Source organism: Cupressus sempervirens, chromosome 11 (assembly GCF_028749045.1).
Source record: "Cupressus sempervirens isolate cs-2001-9-10 chromosome 11, ASM2874904v1, whole genome shotgun sequence".
Classification (NCBI taxonomy): Eukaryota; Viridiplantae; Streptophyta; class Pinopsida; order Cupressales; family Cupressaceae; genus Cupressus; species Cupressus sempervirens.
Window position 1 is genome coordinate 856484354 of NC_143128.1, and position 20904 is coordinate 856505257.

The following is a 20904-nucleotide window of genomic DNA, read 5'->3' on the forward strand; positions in this document are numbered from 1 at the left end:
AGTTCCAAGAAGATATCCTTCAGAAATCCTTAGTTTCTCCTTGTAGCCCTATTTGGAGTTTTAGGTGACTAAATTGATTTTCAAATTACATAGTTGATTTTCGAAGTACATATCGGGGGGAATTGTGTATGTAAACATTTATGAACTACATATAAGGTTGGAAGAAGCCCTATTTCATCCCTAAAAATCTTGGATTGAATTTTTTGTCTTAGAAAGGCCTCAAGGAGGTGTCTTAGACTTTGAATTTGATCTAGTTCAAAGAGTGTGGGTATTGGGAATCACATAGTGGAGTCTAGTCTTGTATGGTTGTGAAAAATTTATATAAATATAAGGGACACACCTTGGGTATATAGAAGGGGACTCTGCTCCACTTTTTTCTACAATATTGTTAATCCCCTTGAGTTGCCAATGGATGAAGAAACTACAAAGGACCAATTCTTCCATAATTTAAAATACTTGTCACTCCCCTTCATAGATAGTTTTGTCTCTTGTAGAAAAATAATATCAACTCCAACTCTCAAGAGTTCATCTTTGAAGAGACAAGATTAATTAGAAGCATTTAAACCTCTAACATTCCATGTTAAATTCATCATTGCTTCTTCAGAGAGCATCTCACTCTCCTACTTGTAGTAAGTAAGAGGAGTTGTGGAGTAGGAGCACCTATTCTTCCACTCTGCAGAGCATTCACTATAGCAAGCTCTTCATGAGTTTCACTCAATGGAATTCATGCCTAAGAATCTTTGATAAGTTTTAGAAGTAGTTTTTCATTACAAATAAACCTATTTGTAAGGCCTAGTCACCATTGGTGTTTTATAAACCATGGTTTTTTTAACTATGGTCATTAGGCACATCTTAGTCCTAGGAAAGCGTATCCCTATACCTAGGATTGAAGATCTACTAGACCAACTTGCAGGAGCATGCTACTTTTCTAAAATAGACCTTAAATTAGGTTATCATCAAATAAGGATCATGCTTGGAGATGATTGGAAAACAACATTTAAAACCACTGAAGGATTATATGAATGGCTTTTCATGACATTTGGTTTTTAAAATGCCCCTAGCACCTTCATGAGGCTAATGAATGAAGTACTTCATGTTTGTAGTGGTTTATCTTGATGACATACTAATCTTTATCAAAACAAAGGAAAAACATATGAAACATTTGGAACAACTCCTTCAGAGGCTAATGAAAAGAAGTTATCAATCAACCTTGAAAAATATGCATTTATACAAATAGAACTGACATTCTTGGGCTTTGTCATCTCTAAAAGAACTTTGAAAATGGATCCTGAAAAGGTAGAGGCTATCATAAATTGGCCAACACCTAAGATAGCATGGGAATTCAAGAGCTTCCATGGATTGGCAACATTTTATAGAAATTTTGTCAAGAACTTTAGTCATATATGTGCACCTTTATTAGATACAATCAAAGGAGGTAAGAAGAAAACATTTCAATGAAAAACAAATGTAGATGAAGCATTTGAGTATTTGAAGGGTAGAGTAGCACAATATCGAATCTTGGTACTACCTACCTTCAACAAATTGTTCATAGTGGAGACCAATGCTAGAAACCTTGCCATAGGTGCAGTCCTCAGTCAAGAGGGAAGACCAATGACCTTCTTCTTTGAAAAACTCAATGATGCCAAGACAAAATATAGTACATAGGACCTAGAATAGTATGTTATGGTTTGGGCTCTTAAGAAATGGAGGTACTACTTACTTATTAAGGAACTCATTGTCTATACAAAAAATCATGCACTACGCTTCCTAAATAGCCAAGACAAGTTGAGTTGTAGACACATAAAATGGGTTGTGCAACTCCAAGCCTTCCCATTCTTTATTAAGCACAAGAAAGGCACTGCAAGAAAGCTAGCAAATGCTCTTAGCAAGAGAGTCACTTTGGTGGAAGAATCACAAGTGCAAAGCATGGGATTGATGCCCTTAAACACCTATATAGAGATGATTTAGATTTTGGTGATATCCATAAAGTTTTATCTACCTTATATGATGCCTATAACACTACATATTTTGAATATTTATTGCAAAATGGTCTCTTGTTTGAAGGTGGACAAATTTGAATTTCAAGATGCTCCATGAGGGAAAAATCTGATTAGAGAGAAGAATTTTGGCACATTAGAAGGACGCTTTGGGATCGACAAGACTTTAGAACTCCTAAGGAGAAACTACCATTGGCAAAAACTATCTGCTGATGTCAAAAAATTTGTTGAAACTTGTACAATTTTCCAAAGAGCCAAGGAAAAAAAAAAATAACCAAGGTCTTTATCAGCCCTTACCAATTCCAACAAAGCCATGGGATAGTGTGAGTATGGATTTTGTCTTGGGTCTTCCCAAGGAATAGACAAGGTTTAGATAGCATTTTTGTTCTTATGGACAAATTTAGTAAAATGGCTCATTTTGTTCGTTACAAAAGCTTTAATGATGCTTCACATATTTTTAACCTAGTTTTCAAAGAAGTCAAGATTTATGGATTGCCAACATCTATTTTCTTAGACAGAGATCTAAAATTCCAAGGTCATTTTTGGAGTACCCTGTCGAAAAATTTGGGCATGAATCTTTCCTTTAGTTCTACCTACCATCCAAAATCATATAGGTAGACTGAAGTAGTGAGTAGATCTTTAGGCAACCTTCTAAGGTGTCTAACCAAACAACATGAATAGACATGGGATGTTATCCTTCCTCAAGAAAAATTTTCCTTCAATGACTCAATAAAAAAGTCAACAAGGAAGACACCATTCCAACCTTCATCCTAGAGGAGTCATGGAATTGAGAGATTTACCAAATGACTTCAAAGTTAGTGCACAAGATGAATAATTCTCATCATGGATCAAGTAGATTCATGATCAAGTTAAAGACACTTTGCATCACAATACTACAAGGTACAAAGAAAAAGTAGAAAAGAAGAAAAGACATGTTTCTTTCAAGGAAGGAGATCAAGTATGGGCATGTATGAATAAAGAAAGGCTACCCAAGGGACACACCAAGATGCAGATAAGAACGATTGGACCCTATCAAATAATGCATAAATTTGGGGAAAATGCATATGAAATCTCATTACCCCCAACCATCTTTATTTCTCCTACCTTGAATGTTTTTGATCTGACCCCTTTCAAAAGTGATGCAGGAACTAATAATGTGATGTAGGGTATTGATGATGTAATGCAAGAAGAATGGATGAAAGACTTGCCACCTAGCCAACCACTATAGTTGGAGAATATTTTGGATTCCAAAGTGGTCAAGAAGACAAGAAAGAGGACCTACATAGACTACTTGGTCAAATGGAAGGATCTTCTAGATATAGATGCTACATGGACGAGTGAAGAATATGTTGCCAAGCATGGCACTTCTGTTCAACAACTATCCTCAAGTGTGACTTGAGTTTTTAAAACAAGGGAGTATGGTGCCAGAGCACCTATTACTCCACTTTCTAGAGCATCCACTACAACAAGCTCTTCTTGAGTTTCACTCAAGGGAATTCATGCCTAAGAGTCTTTGATAAGTTTTAGAAGTAGTTTTTTATTACAAATAAGCCTATTTGTAAGGCCTAGTCACCACTAGTGTTTTATAAACCATGGGTTTTTTAATATGGTCATTAGGGACATCTTAGTCCTAAGATAGGGTAGGTGTGTTCTTAGGATTCTAAATTGTGTACTCAGTTAACATAGGGAATCCCTTTGTTAACCGACCTAACTCAGTTAGTACAGAGTTTATGCTTATCTTCCTTTGTTAACTGACCCAACTCAATCAACACTATCTCTGAGCTCAGTTAACAGTGAACACTGGGCACATACGGGGAACTATCTTCAATGCCCAAGTGAGCTTCGTTAACATTGACTGCTCGGTAAAGGCTAATAGTTTTCATTACATTTAACAACTTTCACTTAATCACCCTCCAACAGTCACAACCTTTCAAAATCGGTTGGATTAGTTGGGATAGTTCTTCAAATAGCCCTTTCAGGTAGGTGGAAGACAGAGAAGATGTACTTTGTAATTTGAAATCAATAAAATCTCCTATTTTTCCTTATAATTTTCTATGACAATTAAGTGCATGGAGTGGTACGGATTAGCAAGAGCAAATAATTGTTTGAATTTGAATCTTGAATGTCTTAGGAGAAGAATGCAACTAGTTTGAAGGGTTCAAGTGATGAGCATCTAGAGATACTTAACATTCTTCCTTGGGTGCACCAAAACCCTTGTTTCATTGACAAGTTTTTGCAAGAATGCCCTAACTTGCATTTTGATCATGGAAATCTCATGCCACTCAAAAATGAAAGTTGGGAGGGTGTACTATAAGACCCCAGAAGCATGGGAGATGGAGAGAAAATTATCTAGTTTTGTAAACCAACCCTAGGCCAAACGTCCCTATGTGTTTGGTTTAGGACAGTATGTATTGAAGTGCCAGAGGCACTAAGGGGATGGATAAAACCTTTCTAATGGTGGAATGAAATCTCTAATAGATCCCTCTAGTTTCTTAGTTGGTGGCTAAGTCTAATCGTTAGGCCAATGTATACTTCCTTCACAAACCCAATGGCTAATGAGGACTCCTAGGCCTAAAAGCTAGTTTTTCTATTTGAGATTGTTGGCATAAGTTAGGTTGTTCTAACCCATCAAGTTATGTTTGTTGAATGTTCAGGAAAATTTCCATTCCCCTTTGAATACATATGTTCCCATTTCAAGCATGTCTCTAGTATTTAGTGGTTTTGTGCTTAGTGATCTAGTTGTGCTCTTTTGAGTACCTAGTTCATGCTCGTGAGTAAGGCTTATACAAAGGTGTAGAGCCCTCTCTTGACTCCATTTTGGAGTATTTGAGGTAGTCTAAGACCACAACACAACCTAGTTTCCTATATAAGGGAGAGCTCTGCATCAAGTTGCCTCTTCTTTAGATATACTAGGTGTCTTGTCAAAACTGAGAGTTAATTGGACACTAATACCAACATCTTCTTTTGTTTTACTTAATTTAGAAGAGGGGCCTCTTGCTCTTTTAGTGATTGAACAAAGCTTGATATGTGTTGTATTGACATCTAATTATGTAATTAAACTTCAAAATGACATTCTTGAAACACATATTCAAAAAATATAAATAAGAATATAAAGGCTTATGTATGCAAAAATGTAATTTTTGATTAGAGACTCGATTAGTAATAACATTTTATTGTGTATAGACAATACTGAGATAAAAACTTAAGTCATAGAAAAAAATAAAATTAAAATTATTCTATAGTGACTACAATTAGTGGCACTAATAATCTTATATAGAGATTTTAATTGATCTCTATTGAAAAAATTTCGATCACAAGTAGATTCAAACCTAAGACCTCTTCAATAAGAGGCTCACAATTTACTATTGTGTTGTAGGCTCTTGCCTTGTATTATTATTATTGATTAATAGAAAAAATAATACATCAGTAACAAAAATTATAACTCTAAAAATAAAAATGAAAATGAAAGTGAAATATATGAACTTCAAGATTGAAAAAATATATTAGCGAAATTAATAAAAGAGAGTGGGATGAAAACAAAGAGGGAAACTTAGATTTTAAATGAAGCTTTTGTATTCAAAAGCAATAAAAATCTAAGCCTTGAAATGTCGGGCGTTATTTCTGAGCTACATTATTTCAAGACTAAGATTTGGTTGGCATTCTATTTAATGACTTTTTGAAAGCCAATATTTCCAATCCCTGAAGATTGATAATTTTACGGGAGAAAAACCAAACAAATTTTCAAAATCATGAATAAATCACAATAAAATTATTTGCCAATAATTATTTCTGTATAAATGCTTAAATTTTGCTGGATAGATGCTGCAAAACTGTATTCGTAAAGGCCATATCAGTTCGATTAGAAAGGGCAGTTCAAAATAGAAACATTCATTCATTCTACATAAAATTTAGATTTCAAACAAAGAACAAAGAACAGGTCTTTGTTGTAGCATCACATTGCACAAAGAAAAAGATCAGAGAATAACTGTGTTAAGAATTTCAAAGAGGGTAATGGCAGTTGCAAAGGAAATAATGAAAAAAGTTGTCGATCCAGCGAGGCGTCTTCTTAGAGAATATGTACTGAAATGGATCAACTCATATATCTCTAGGAAGCGCACTTTTAAAGAGGTTGAAGAGGGAGAAAATAACATGCAAAATGCAGAGCAAGATCACATTAAGAAAAGGGCAAGAAGGGATATAGATGATGGTAGCTCTTACTTAGAAAAGGTTAGTGGATTCTATTATTGAACGGTTTAAAATAGAATTCATTAAGGTTTGATTTGTACACTAAAAGTGTTAAGTAGTCAAAATAAGTAATTTTCTAGTTTAATTTTTCCATTGTATGCAAAGTGTGATCTTAGAATATCCTTAAAATCTTACAATTTTTCCTAAACAAGCCCCTTATCTAAAGGTGAACTGCTATATCTAATTCACAATACTTCAAATGAAGTAGTCAGCTAGGATTTAGTTTTAGGCATAATTTTTGGATTAAATGTGTTTGAGTTGGAACTGAGCTGAATGATCCCTTGTAAAGATCTAATGTTCTTTTCTATAAACATCTTCTAAATGTAATGAGTACTAAATATATTGTTATTTTTATAAGACAATGAATAGTAAATATATGATTTTTTCTTGAAATAGAATTTTTAAACAATAAAATTAGATTTAAAAAATGTGAGAAATGTCTCCTATGTATGAATATCTAATTTACTTTTTAAATTGGTAAAAGTTATTCTGTTCTTTATTCCATGAATATTTTTGTTGTACTTGCAAGACAAAGATGATGGAACTTTAATAATAAGCACTATAGAATCAAAATGGTCGCCCATACAGTTTCCAATTACAGGTGGACGACAGCCATGATTGACTTTGATTCTGGCTATTTGAGGTAAAATATTGGTTGTTGACATGATACAATTTGCATCTCAGTTGTTAAAAAGTGGGAGATGCTCTTATATGCCATTGAGGATGAACCGAAAAAGGACAAGCTCTGATTCCCCTTTGGGTAATTTTGGTGCATTTCAATCGGCAACTTAAAATTTCAATCAAATAAATTCTTTATTTATTATATTTAATACATTTAGGCTAAATACATGGGTGAGAGGTCATAAATTGAAATCTTATAGAAAACATGTATGCATGTCTTGTAACACAGTTAAATAATTCTTGTTAGAAGTACCTAATATGCTTATATTGTTGTAAGTCTCCGTAGACCTATGTACACATTATTTGATATTATAGATTATAAAAGAAGTGTTTTCTTTCTTCCTTTTGATTGCAGTTATCAAGAAACCAATGGAAACAAAGAAGCAGGGGGTTTTGTTGGCATATGAACTCCTAGTGTCGCAACAATCCAGAGAGGTAGCTCGTAAGATTTTAGAGCATGTGGAGCAGGTCCAGTCATTATCTAAAGAAAAATCTTCAACTCAATTAAAATCAAATGATGATTGTCAAATTTCATCAAGATCTCTAGAACCTTTGGCTTTGACAATTAAAGGTACATCTTCCTCAACATTTTGGGCATGTATCAAAATTTAAATCTAATTTTATGTGATAATTTTGTAATTCATTTTTTCAATCCAATTGTAACTGTATTGTAAATTGTTAATAGCTCAGTTACAAGCCTATAATCTAAAAACAAAACATCAATTCTAATAGATCTCTAAATCAAGTACATTAATATATAATAATTCTTACAAAGTGGATTCTTACAGATAAAAATTCTTTAAATGATGTAAAATGTTTGAATGATGTAAAATATGTTATAATTTATGTTTGTAATAATTTGATGATTCTTGCAATAAAAGAATAGTAAATTTGGAAACCTAAGGCTGATGCTCAAGTCCAACTATTGGCAGCTGTCTCACCTTCATTGATCCTTCACCATCGTGTCTGTTCTGCACTCATCTAGAATTCATTAAGCATTGCTTTTGGCAATATTATCATTCTAAGAAATTGTGGCATTCATTTTTCTTAACTCTCCCCGCTCTTTTTGCTTTTTGATGATCATGGAAAAGTGCTCTCTTAGAGTCCTCTAAAGCCCATAATATGATCACTCAGATCTACAGGCACGTGATTATTAAACATCTTTTTAATTTTAGATGGTTGGCCTTTTTCTCCAATACTTGTTACCCCACTTTCATTTAGTTTCACATGATCTGCAACAAGTTGAATCTTCATATAATCCTCTATCAACTGGTTCATTTGGGCTGCATTTGTTTTATATCTAAAATTTGTCAAATGCTAGATTTGTTAGTTAGGAATCAGGTTGTGTAGTGGAAAAAATGAAATTCAAATTTGATTTAATTTCAATTCCAGTTTTACACATTCAAACTGAGGATTTTAATTTTTTTATAGAATTTTTTCTTACCAACTCCAGCAAACAAGTGGACTTAGGCACTATTTTTGAGCTTGCCATCATCCTCCATAATTTTCATAGTCAACTCTAGAAATTTGAAATTTAAAGACTACTCGAATCTATACGAAAAAATCAAGGAGAAAAAAATTGCAGTGAGGGCCAACTTATAGCATATGTAAAAAATTACTGTAGGCTAATTACTAGATTTGTAGCCAACACACCCTTGTCTTAGGGAAAGATCTAGAGGGGACCTATGAACTAAAGAACAATTATTCAAAGAAATATACAAGGATGTAGAGAAAAGACTCGCTATCTCAACATATGGTACATGAAATGAATTATAATGAATGGACTTTTAACATATTTCTTCCAACAATCTTCCTTGAAGATGGTTGCTCTTAACTCACTAGCTCAAGATATCATTTGAACTTCAATCTTTACTGTATATGAGCAATGTTAGTATGCTAATAGAAACCAAATTTAAATAAAGCTTCTACAAACTAAACAAAATTCATAAACTTCAAGATAGACTAAGATGAACTCCCAATTGAGAATATGAGCCATTAATGGACTCTCTCAATGAGAAGCTCTCTTGTTGAGTGGCTTTGTCTAAATAGATAGGATGTATGCTCAAGCTTATGCTTCAAAAAGGGCTTCAAATGGAGTTGGAATTTGGATGTGAGTGTATGGTTTTGATGTAAAATGGCTTCTAAAAATGGCATTATGACTTTACTTCATGGATTGTGTTATTTTGCAAAGGGGAAGGATCCAATTTATAAAGCTGATGCAACAGGATTTCAAAGAGTCAGATTGGTGGAAGATGGGTTTCGGAGATCCCTAGGACTAGGATTGTGGATCTCGAAAGATGAGGCTTGGTGGATTGATTTGGATTGGTGGATCCCTAATACTAGGATTGTGGATCCCTAAAGCTAAGAGTGATGAGTGATTCAAAGAGATACTAATGCATAAGCTGGGGTAGGAGAGACGGATGCTGGATATGGATGGGGGATAACGGAGATGAAGGAAAACCATTCAAGCTTTTTGAGTGGGGGGATAATTCAAAGAGAAGTACCACCATGTAGTTGAGCACTAGATTTGCTATAGGACTGTTGGTTAATTGCCAAGGTTACCATGAACATCAAGGCCTTTTCACCAACTATCCAGAGGACTGATGGACTAACTTAAAACAAACACACAAGGATTGCCCCAGCATGACACATGAATCTCAAAAGAATTAGAGTGGAACCGACACTGGGTAACCCACAAGCAGAAAAGAAAAACAAACAAAAGACATGATCAAGACCTTACGCTCTGATTGCCCCATTCATAGTATACCATGATATGGAAGATCATGGAAACCTTGAGGAGGGAACAAGGAGATTTCTTGGAAAAGATATTTCAGGACCCAACAGGGAAGAGTCCAAATCAAAAGAAAGCGAAAATCCAAAAGAGAACCGTTTGCCAACGAGTTGGGTAGGACAAGGTACTAACGGACCAAGATCAAACATGAGGAAAGCTATATCCTGCAAGGACCTATCGGAGAGCACCGAAGCTGGTGGATTTGGATGAGTGATGCATCTGGCAAGCTGAACTAAGAAAGATAACACTTTGGTGACAGGAAATCTACAAAAATAATTTTTAATTTTTTAATGGATTTAAGTATGATTTGGGGGTTCATTTTAAGCACTAAAAAGAAGTGCGTATGATTTTGATTCCTTAAAAAAAAAAATGGCCAAGATCTCCCACAAGAACAAGAAGAAGAAGTAGATGGAATAAAAATAATATAGGCAAGAAGAGGAAGAAGAATTCCGAGTGCTTTGTCCACCTATAAGCTTGAAAAATCTGCAAATACTATGAGACAGACTATGAGTTCCTTTGTCTTCTTCATGCTCATGTGGACCTACAAAACCAATTTATACAATCCTACCAATCACAAAAACAAGCAAAATTAGCCAAAATCAGCAAATGACATACAAAACTTGACTAAAAAAGCTAATGAAGATGACCCATGCGGGGTCCCACCGGGTGTGCCAAAATGTATATGAGCAATGTTAGTATGCTAATAGAAACCAAATTTAAATAAAGCTTCTACAAACTAAAAAAAATTCATAAACTTCAAGATAGACTAAGATGAACTCTCAATTGAGAATATGAGCCATTAATGGGCTCTCTCAATGAGAAGCTCTCTTGTTGAATGGCTTTGTCTAAATAGATAGGATGTATGCTCAAGCTTATGCTTCAAAAAGGGCTTCAAATGGAGTTGGAATTTGGATGTGAGTGTATGTTTTTTATGTAAAATGGCTTCTCAAAATGGAATTATGACTTTACTTCATGGATTGTGTTATTTTGTGAAGGGGAAGGATCCAATTTATAGGCAAGAGGCTTGAGGAATTGAGGGCTAAGCTGCAAGGATGGGGAAAATCTCATGGAGGGCTTAGATTGCATGAGAGGAGAGCACATGGATTGTGCCTTCTTACAGCCAATCAAGGAGTGACACATGTCACATGGTGAGAGGATGGAGGAAAGGGGAAGGATGAGTCAACAAAGGAGGCTCAAGGGATAAAATCTTCATAAAGACCCTCATAATGACACAACATTTTCCCCTCCATTATTGCCTTTGATTCTAGCTATTAGAGGTAAAATATTGGTTATTGACATGATACAATTTGCATCTCAGTTGTTAAAAAGTGGGAGATGCTCTTATATGCCATTGAGGATGAACCGAAAAAGGACAAGCTCTGATTCCCCTTTGGGTAATTTTGGTGCTTTTCAATGGGCTACTTAACAATTCAATCAAATAAATTCTTTATTTATTATATTTAATACATTTAGGCTAAATACATGGGTGAGAGGTCATAAATTAAAATCTTATAGAAAACATGTATGCATGTCTTGTACCTAATATGCTTATATTGTTGTACGTCTCTGTAGACCTATGTACACATTATTTGATATTATGGATTATAAAAGAAGTGTTTTCTTTCTTCCTTTTGATTGCAGTTATCAAGAAACCAATGGAAACAAAGAAGCAAGGGGTTTTTTTGGCATATGAACTCCTAGTGTCGCAACAATCTAGAGAGGCAGCTCGTATGATTTTAGAGCATGTGGAGTAGGTCCAGTCATTATCTAAAGAAAAATCTTCAACTCAATTAAAATCAAATGATGATTGTCAAATTTCATCAAGATCTCTAGAACCTTTGGCTTTGACAATTAAAGGTACATCTTCCTCAAGATTTTTGGGCATGTATCAAAATTTAAATCTAATTTTATGTGATAATTTTGTAATTCATTTTTTAGATCCAATTGTAACTGTATTGTAAACTGTTAATAGCTTAGTTAGAAGCCTATAATCTAAAAACAAAACATCAATTCTAATAGAGCTCTAAATCAAGCACATTAATATATAATAATTCAAATATACCTTCACACACATTGTTCAGGTGGACTCCATTGTTCTCCAATCCTCCAAGACCTTGTACATAGTTGTATTGTTTCAGCATTAAATACTAACTTAAAATGACATGAAAGAGAAATATTGTTGATTGATGATGCAAAGAAGATAGGAAAATAATAGTAATCATAATAAACAAACAATGATGGCATGCAGACAATAATATTTAATATGATTTTTTAAGTATCAACACGCTAAAAAACCTCCATATTACATCTGAAAGTCTATTTAACAAGTAACAAATTTTTATTTAATTTTTTTCTGCATTTGAACAGTTTATATTTTATTTATTTTCTAATAATTGCTTCTCATTTGTTCCATAGAAAACACAATACCAGTATCAAGTTCAAAAGACCTCTCTACATCAAATATTGCAACACCTTCATTGGGTATTAGGCATTGCAACATCTGCCTTGGACCTAGTGGAGCATCATCTGGTATCACTAATGTTGTTAAAAGTATTCCAATAGCTCCAAAAAAGACGAAAGGTTTTTGAATGGGTTTATCAGATGTATATGGGGTTCCAGAAAAGACAAAAGGTTTTCAAATGTGTTTATCAGAGGTATGTTAGGTTAATAATGGACTATGTTAATAACTTTTATCAGATAGGTAAGAAAAATGGAAATATAAAGGCTATGTTAATATTACAACTAATATGTTTTGTTACAACTTAGAATAATTTAATCTGGCCCTTTGCTAACTCTTTCTTATCTTTAAATAGGAATCCGATGATGAAGACAAAGTAAGCAATAATGTCACTCTTGTCTTGGTGTAAATTCTCCAAAGATTTTAGTTTTTCAGGAATCACTTATTCTTACCATTTGCTAACCCTTTGTGGACTTGACTATAATAGGAGTATGATGATTAAGACCATACAAGAAACCATGTTACTAGAGGTTCATCTCTTCATTGTCTTGATATAAGTTCTTCAAAGATTCTAAGTCTAATAGGAATAACTTATTATAAGCATTTTGTAACCCTTTGTAGACTTGACTATAACAAGAGCATGATGACAATGTTACTAGAGGTTCTGCTCTCAATTGTCTTGATGTAAGTTCTTCAAAGGTTTTAATTTTCTTAGGAATAACTTAATTTGGCCATTTGCTAATCTTCATTTTTGAATGAGTTAATGAGAGGTATGTTGGGCTGATAATGGAGTATGCTAATATTTTTATTAGGTAAGTAAGGATGTTGAAAGGGCTTTAATGTCTTATACAAATAGAAAGTAAGTTTCAAAGGTTAAGTTATTGTTAAAACTAATATGTTTTGTTTTTCTCCTTTCTAACTATTTGCTAACCATTTGTGAACTTTTAACAGGAATCTGATGACGATGACCATATAAGCAGCAATACTACTGGAAGTTCAGCTCCTCAATGTCTTGATGTAAGTTCTTAAGGATTCTAATTTTCTTTGGAATAACTTAATCCAACCATTTTCTAACTCTTGATGGACTTGACTATAGAAAGTGCCTGATGATGATGACTATGTAAACCACAATGCTACTAGAGGTCTTCATGTAAGTTCTTCAAAGATTCTAATTTTCCCAAGAATAACTTAATCTGACCATTTTTTGCTATGTACTTGACATTGCAGAAGTCTGATGATTATGGTGATGTAAGCAACAATGCTATTAGAGGTCTTGATGTAAGTTCTTCAAAGATTCTAATTTTCTTAGAAATAACTTAATCTGATCATTTGCTAACCTTGTGTAGACTTTGACTGTAATTATAATCTAATAATGATAGCAATACAAGCAACGATGATTTTCAGACCATTTACTGACTTTTGTGGACTTACTATAACATAAGTATGATGATTACCACCATGCGAGCAACAATGCTCCATCGCATTGATGTAAGTTCTTTAGAGGTTTTGTAGCACATTTTTCAATCATACTGGTTAAATTTATCTTTTGTAGTTTGAACGAGTTTTTAGATTCTACTTTTCATTGGATGATGAGGCCACTTAATACGCGAATATTAATTGACATGATATTTTATTTGCCAAGAAATTCAAATTTATAGATAATTTTTGATTTGTAGTTTCTCTAAAAATTATAGAGCTAATTTGAAAGTCTAGAAATGTAGTATTTATTCATAAAGGTAAAAGATGTTTTCTATCTTTTCTTGAAGAAAGTATCATTGATTGTCAAAATTGTTGTTATGGAGGTGCAAAACAAAAGTGATTCAATATGAATACCAATTGTTGGGGAATGTGAATGGGGAGTGATATCTGATAATCTAGTTTGTAACTCTGATGCTTGGTCAGTACCAAACGCACTCTCCTAACCTTCGAAGTAAAAATTTCCATTCAGTTGACTCAATAATGTTGACCATTATCTTCTCATACAATTGGAAAGAGCATGCAAGCAATTTGAAGAGAATTCAATGGATGTAGATGGTAGGAGAACGACGAGGGTACAACTTTAATGAAATTTTTGCTGCTGTCAACATTGAAATATTTGCCTATTTAGAAATGGGCTATCGTAGGTTTTTGGAACCCTAATATTGTAAGTTTCATGTTCCTCTATTTTTTCAATGAATTAAGGGTTTTAGTATAGTTTTTGTTCTTTCTTCTCTGGGGTAAATGATTATTGTGGACTTTTCTTGACAATGAAAGTTCGGTTTACTATCTCAAGCATCTAGATGGATGACTCATTTAAGGGAGAAAACAAGTTGATATGTATATTTCTGCTGCAGATTGGATAAAACATAATGTAAGTAAAATTTAGTTACTAACAGAATGAAAAGACTCAAGGATCAAGGAGTAACAATTTTAAATTATATTTACAGTTCTTTGATGTCAGATAGATCTTGACTAGAAACAATAATCTGAAGCTCATAATACAATTAATAGTTGATGATGGGTGCAAAATAATTTAGATGTGTGAAGAATTAACTGTGCAACATTTGGAATGAAAAGGTAAAATGTGGACTAATATTTACACTGGAAACGTGAGTATATTGAAAAGATTAGTTGTGAGTGAGAATTTCATGGAGACTTAAGAAATGGTGAAAATTGTATCTGTTTGATTTTGATAGGATGTGATAATTGCTTTGCTTGGATATTTTATGTTATCGTTATCATCTCAAATCAAAAGTGCAAAGGGATGGATGTTCTTCTTAGGATATTGTTTTGAATTTTTAAAAGATAAATTTAGGGTTGATATATAGTTAAAACAGGGTTTTTTCGGTAATGTTTGTAACTTCAACTGCCAACTTGAAGACATTAGTCTTACTTTCTAACATAGCAAAATTTAAATTTCTTGGATTAAGATTTCACTGATACTGATTTTTGTTTATATTAAATATGCATTTCATAATCTTGATTATGATTTTGTAGTCAACAGTTTGCTATTGGAGAAATGTTGATAAAATCTTCTCATGCAAGTGAATGATTCACTGTTTCCAATGGCAGGCATGGGCATAATGTTGGAGTTAATGTGGAAAGCCAATGATCTGGAGCTACATTGTTTTCTTAAATATTCTTTCAGCTTCTTGTGTACAAATAATATCAGATGATGAACTATGCCCTTTTCTTTTGAGCTGGACCTTCGAGTTATACAATAAATGATGATGGCTCTCACTTATGTGAAAGTCGCTTATTGTAGAATTTTTGCATTTTTGGCATGTAAATATGGTGTCTCTGTTGCTATGAAAGACAGTAAGAATTTAAATCGTCTTTCCTTCATGATGTAGTGCTAATTTGTGTCTGGTGGTCTCTCAAACAACAAGTTGTCACTTCCTATATTAAGATTACATAATTTTTTTTTTTTTTGCAATCTTACTTGCGAACTTCTAGGTTTAACTTCCCTAATCAATTAGATTTCCTACATTATTTTCCAATCTTAAACAGAAATTTTGCTGCTCTGCATCCTTTATTTCACAAATATAATTTTTTGCATTAAAAAAAATGTCCATAAGCTCAATCAGAAACTGATTAGTTTCTCTAAAGCCAACTGTACAATTTCATATAGTTGAAAAAACTATTAGAGGAAGAAAATGAGGGACATTATCAATATGTATGCCTATCACTTATCTGGTCATCTTGATGGTCTCATGGAAATTCACACTTCCTTACATTTTTTTTAATTTGAGTTTCAAGTATCATCACTTTCAAAGTGGATTCTTACAGATAAAAATTCTTTAAATGATGTAAAATGTTTGAATGATGTATAATATGTTATAATTTATGTTTGTAATAATTTGATGATTCTTGCAATAATAGAATGGTAAATTTGGAAACCTAAGGCCGATGCTCAAGTCCAACTATTGGCAGCTGTCTCACCTTCATTGATCCTTCACCATCGTGTCCGTTCTGCACTCATCTAGAATCCATTAAGCATTGCTTTTGGCACTATTATCATTCTAAGCAATTGTGGCATTCACTTTTCTTAACTCTCCTCGCTCTTTTTGCTTTTTGATGATCATGGAAAAGTTCTCTCTTAGAGTCCTCTAAAGCCCATAATATGATCACTCAGATCTGCAAGCACGTGACTATTAAACATCTTTGGAATTTTAGATGGCTGGCCTTATTCTCCAATACTTGTTACCCCACTTTCATTTAGTTTCACCTGATCTGCAACAAGTTGAATCTTCATATAATCCTCTATCAACTGGTTCATTTGTGCTGCATTTGTTTTATATGTGAAATTTGTCAAATGCTGGATTTGTTAGTTAGGAATCACGTTATGTAGTGGAAAAAATGAAATTCAAATTTGATTTAATTTCAATTCCAGTTTTACACATTCAAACTGAGGATTTTAATTTTTTTAAAATTTGTCCTTACCAAATCCAGCAAACAAATGGACCTAGGCACTATTTCTGAGCTTGCCATCATCCTCCATAATTTTCATAGTCAACTCTAGAAATTTGAAATTTAAAGACTACTCAAATCTATATGAACAACTCAAGGAGAAAAAAATTGCAGTGAGGGCCAACTTATAGCATATGTAAAAAATTATTGTAGGCTAATTATTAGATTTGTAGCTAATTACATGAAATGAATTATAATGAATGGACTTTTAACATATTTCTTCCAACAATCTTCCTATAATATGGTTGCTCTTAACTCACTAGCTCAAGATATCATTTGAACTTCAATCTTTACTGTATATGAGCAACGTTAGTATGCTAATAGAGACCAAATTTAAATAAAGCTTCTACAAACTAAAAAAAATTCATAAACTTCAAGATAGACTAAGATGAACTCTCAATTGAGAATATGAGCCATTAATGGACTCTCTCAATGAGAAGCTCTCTTGTTGAGTGGCTTTGTCTAAATAGATAGGATGTATGCTCAAGTTTATGCTTCAAAAAGAGCTTCAAATGGAGTTGGAATTTGGATGTGAGTGTATGGTTTTGATGTAAAATGGCTTCTCTAAATGGAATTATGAATTTACTTCATGGATTGTGTTATTTTGCAAAGGGGAAGGCTCCAATTTATAGGCAAGAGGCTTGAGGAATTGAGGGCTAAGATGCAAGGATGGGGAAAAACTCATGGAGGGCTTAGATTTCATGAGAGGAGAGCACATGGATTGTGCTTCCTTATAGCCAATCAAGGAGTGACACATGTCACATGGTGAGAGGATGTAGGAAAGGGGAAAGATGAGTCAACAAAGGACGCTCAAGGGAAAAAATCTTCATAAAGACCCTCATAATGACTTGTAAGAGCAATAAAAGGGCTTGGAAGAGTCATTTATGGCCTAGTGGGCTTCATAAAGTTTTAGGTTGAGATATTTTGAGGGCGATGAGAGAAATTTTGACTTGGACTTGATTAGGAGGGTTTTAAGCTTGCTTAGGCTTGTGCAAATGATTAGAGGATGGATTAGGATGGTTTAGGATTAGCTTAGGGATAGGCAAGTGGATAGCATTTAATGAGGGTGGGTGAAGGAGGAGATATTTGTTAACTTTGGCTTGGATTAGTAATTCTTAACCCATGTTTAGGGAATGTGACAAGGTTAGGAGGGGGTTAGGATTAGGTTTAAAGACATCTTCTATCTTCTAGAAGAGTCTAGACTTTGGATGAGGATAAAGACTTTCTAGAATAGTCTAGAACTTCCTAGGATGAGGATGAAGACTTTCTAGAAGAGTCTAGAACTTCTTAGGATGAGGATAAATTAGATTTTTAGGAAATAAATAAAGTTTTATTTATTTCAAGGGTTTGGGTTGAGGAGATATTTATTAAAACTTTTTTAATAAACATGAGGATTAATATTTAATCTTAATTAAATATTTTGAGTTGGGATTAGGGGTAGGAAATGATGGGATTAGCCTTTAATTAAAATTAAAGAAGGATTAGAAGATTTTGGAAGAGGTTAGTGGTCTTAAGGAAATTGGCCAAGTTTTGGGCAAAAAAATAAATAAATTATTTATTTTGAGATTTTTGATCAATTTATTAATTAAATAATTAATAAATAAGGAAATAATGTTTAAATAAGATTTAAACATTTTTGGGAGGGATTCCTTAATTAAATATTTTTAATTAAGATAAAGGGATTTAATGGCATAAAAATTAATTAATTAATTAATTAAATAATTAATTAATAAATGATGATGTCATCAGGGATTTTTTTCAGAAAATAAAAATATTATTTTCTAAAGGATTTTTAGGTGTCTACATTTTGACCCTCTTTGATGTGATGCCGCAAGTGGCATGGCATCAAAGATAAGAAAAAAAGATGCCCAAGGCTAGAGCAGAAGAGGAGAGAATGGACTGTGAGATGCCCCCTCAAGAAGGCGGCGGGGAGAGAAAGCGAGGCTCGACGACTTCTTGAAAAGTACAAGAAATTGAGATGAGCTAAGACACAGGTTTGGCAAAGAGAAGGGGCTGAATTAGCTCAAACTCTCACTACGAGAGGATGATAAAGGGAAATCAGGGGCACAAGAGGAAACAAGCTTAAGACTTTTGGGAAGGTGGAGGATGAAGGAGCAGAGCGCTATAAAAAGGAATCCAGGAAAGGGAGATGGATGAGGGGATTATAAAGCTGATGCAATAGGATTTCAAAGAGTCAGATTGGTGGAAGATGGGTTTCGGAGATCCCTAGGACTAGGATTGTGGATCTCGAAAGATGAGGCTTGGTGGATTGATTTGGATTGGTGGATCCCTAAGACTAGGATTGTGGATCCCTAAAGCTAAGAGTGATGAGTGATTCAAAGAGATACTGATGCATAAGCTGGGGTAGGAGAGATGGATGATGGATATGGATGGGGGATAACGGAGATGAAGGAAAACCATTCAAGCTTTTTGAGTGGGGGGATACTTCAAAGAACATCAAGGCCTTTTCACCAGCTATCTAGAGGACTGATGGACTGACTTAAAACAAACACACAAGGATTGCCCCAGCATGACACATGAATCTCGAAATAATTAGAGTGGAACCGACACTGGGTAACCCACAAGCAGAAAAGAAAAACAAACAAAAGACATGATCAAGACCTTACACTCTGATTGCCCCATTCACAGTATACCATGATATGGAAGATCGTGGAAACCTTGAGGAGGGAACAAGGAGATTTCTTGGAAAAGATATTTCAGGACCCAACAGGGAAGAGTCCAAATCAAAAGAAAGCGAAAATCCAAAAGAGAACCGTTTGCCAACGAGGTGGGTAGGACGAGGTACTAACGGACCAAGATCAAACATGAGGAAAGCTATATCCTGCAAGGACCTATCGGAGAGCACCAAAGCTGGTGGATTTGGATGAGTGATGCATCTGGCAAGCTGAACTAAGAAAGATAACACTTTGGTGATAGGAAATCTAGCTAAAGGATGCGTTGGAATAGCTAACCAAGATGTGCGATGGGTGCAAGATGCTGATCAAGGACAAACTGACATGAACATTGGATAGATACAATGGTAATAAGCTAAAGAGGGTGTACAAGCTGACAGACCAAGATATTTACAAGTGGGCTAATCAAGATATGGTACAAGCTAACAGACCAATGATATGTATGATACAGATGGATAAAAGCTCAGGATGAGAGGATAGCGGGATAGCTCAATTTTGTGTAAGATGCAAAAACTAAGGATGAGGTGATAGCGTAAGATATGGATTTGGCAGGATGCATCCAATGATGATGATAGATGTGCGACCAAGGATGGGGACAATGCTAAGGTTGGTGGTAGCTGAGCTGATAGATAGTGCTAGAGTGAATGGCTAATGAGAGGATGACATTGGATTTGCATGAGGATAGCCTAGAGCGAGGTACCAATGACAAGGGAGGATGGACAAGACAAGATCTCCAAGGAATACAGTGCCCCCAGTTAGAAGATGACATGCGGAAGGAGGTCTTACGATGGATGTGATAGGATTGAAGCTAGGATGGAAAAGCTGAAGGCGTTAGGGAGATGGATGATAACTAGGATGATGGGGTGAGGTTGCAGAAGATAAGTGGATAGTGATAGATAAAAGCTGGAGGATGAAAGATAGGTGGATAGTGATAGATAAAAGCTGGAGGATGAAAGATAGGTGGATAAATTGGAAGATGGAGCTGGATGGCAAGATGTGACCAAAATCATGAGGATGATAGGCTAAGCTGGGGATGGCTAGATCACGCATGATGCTTGTTTGCCAAGTTTTCATCATGGTACTTGTCCAAGGCGCTTGAATTGTAAAGTTTTCACCAGTGGACGCTCTCTTTTTTTTTTTTGACTTTTTGACTTTTGGACTTAGCTGGAATGATTTTGGCTTTCTTCAGCTATTTTGGCTTTTTTGAGATTTTTCACTGGCTGTTGGAATGTTCAATTTTGTTGCTAGTTGTTGGTACACCGGATGTGTGATTTATGCAATAGATTGGATTAGATGGGATTGATGGTAGGAGATGGAGGGATGAAAAGGTTGGAAAGGAGCATGATATGGGGATGCTTGCAAGAGAAACATTGGCACATGTTGGGACGGGTGTGAAAAGACCATATGGGGGATACATGGTAGATGCGGGCGTGATGGAGGATTTGTGGAAGCATGCTTGGGGATATAGGCACCCAAGATAGAGTTAGGAGATGGGGGACATGTGTCACTAGATGGGGGATTATCAATGGTGGATGCCATTATGCATTGGGTTTCAACTTTTTTCTTGGGGATCCACATGGTTTTGGATTT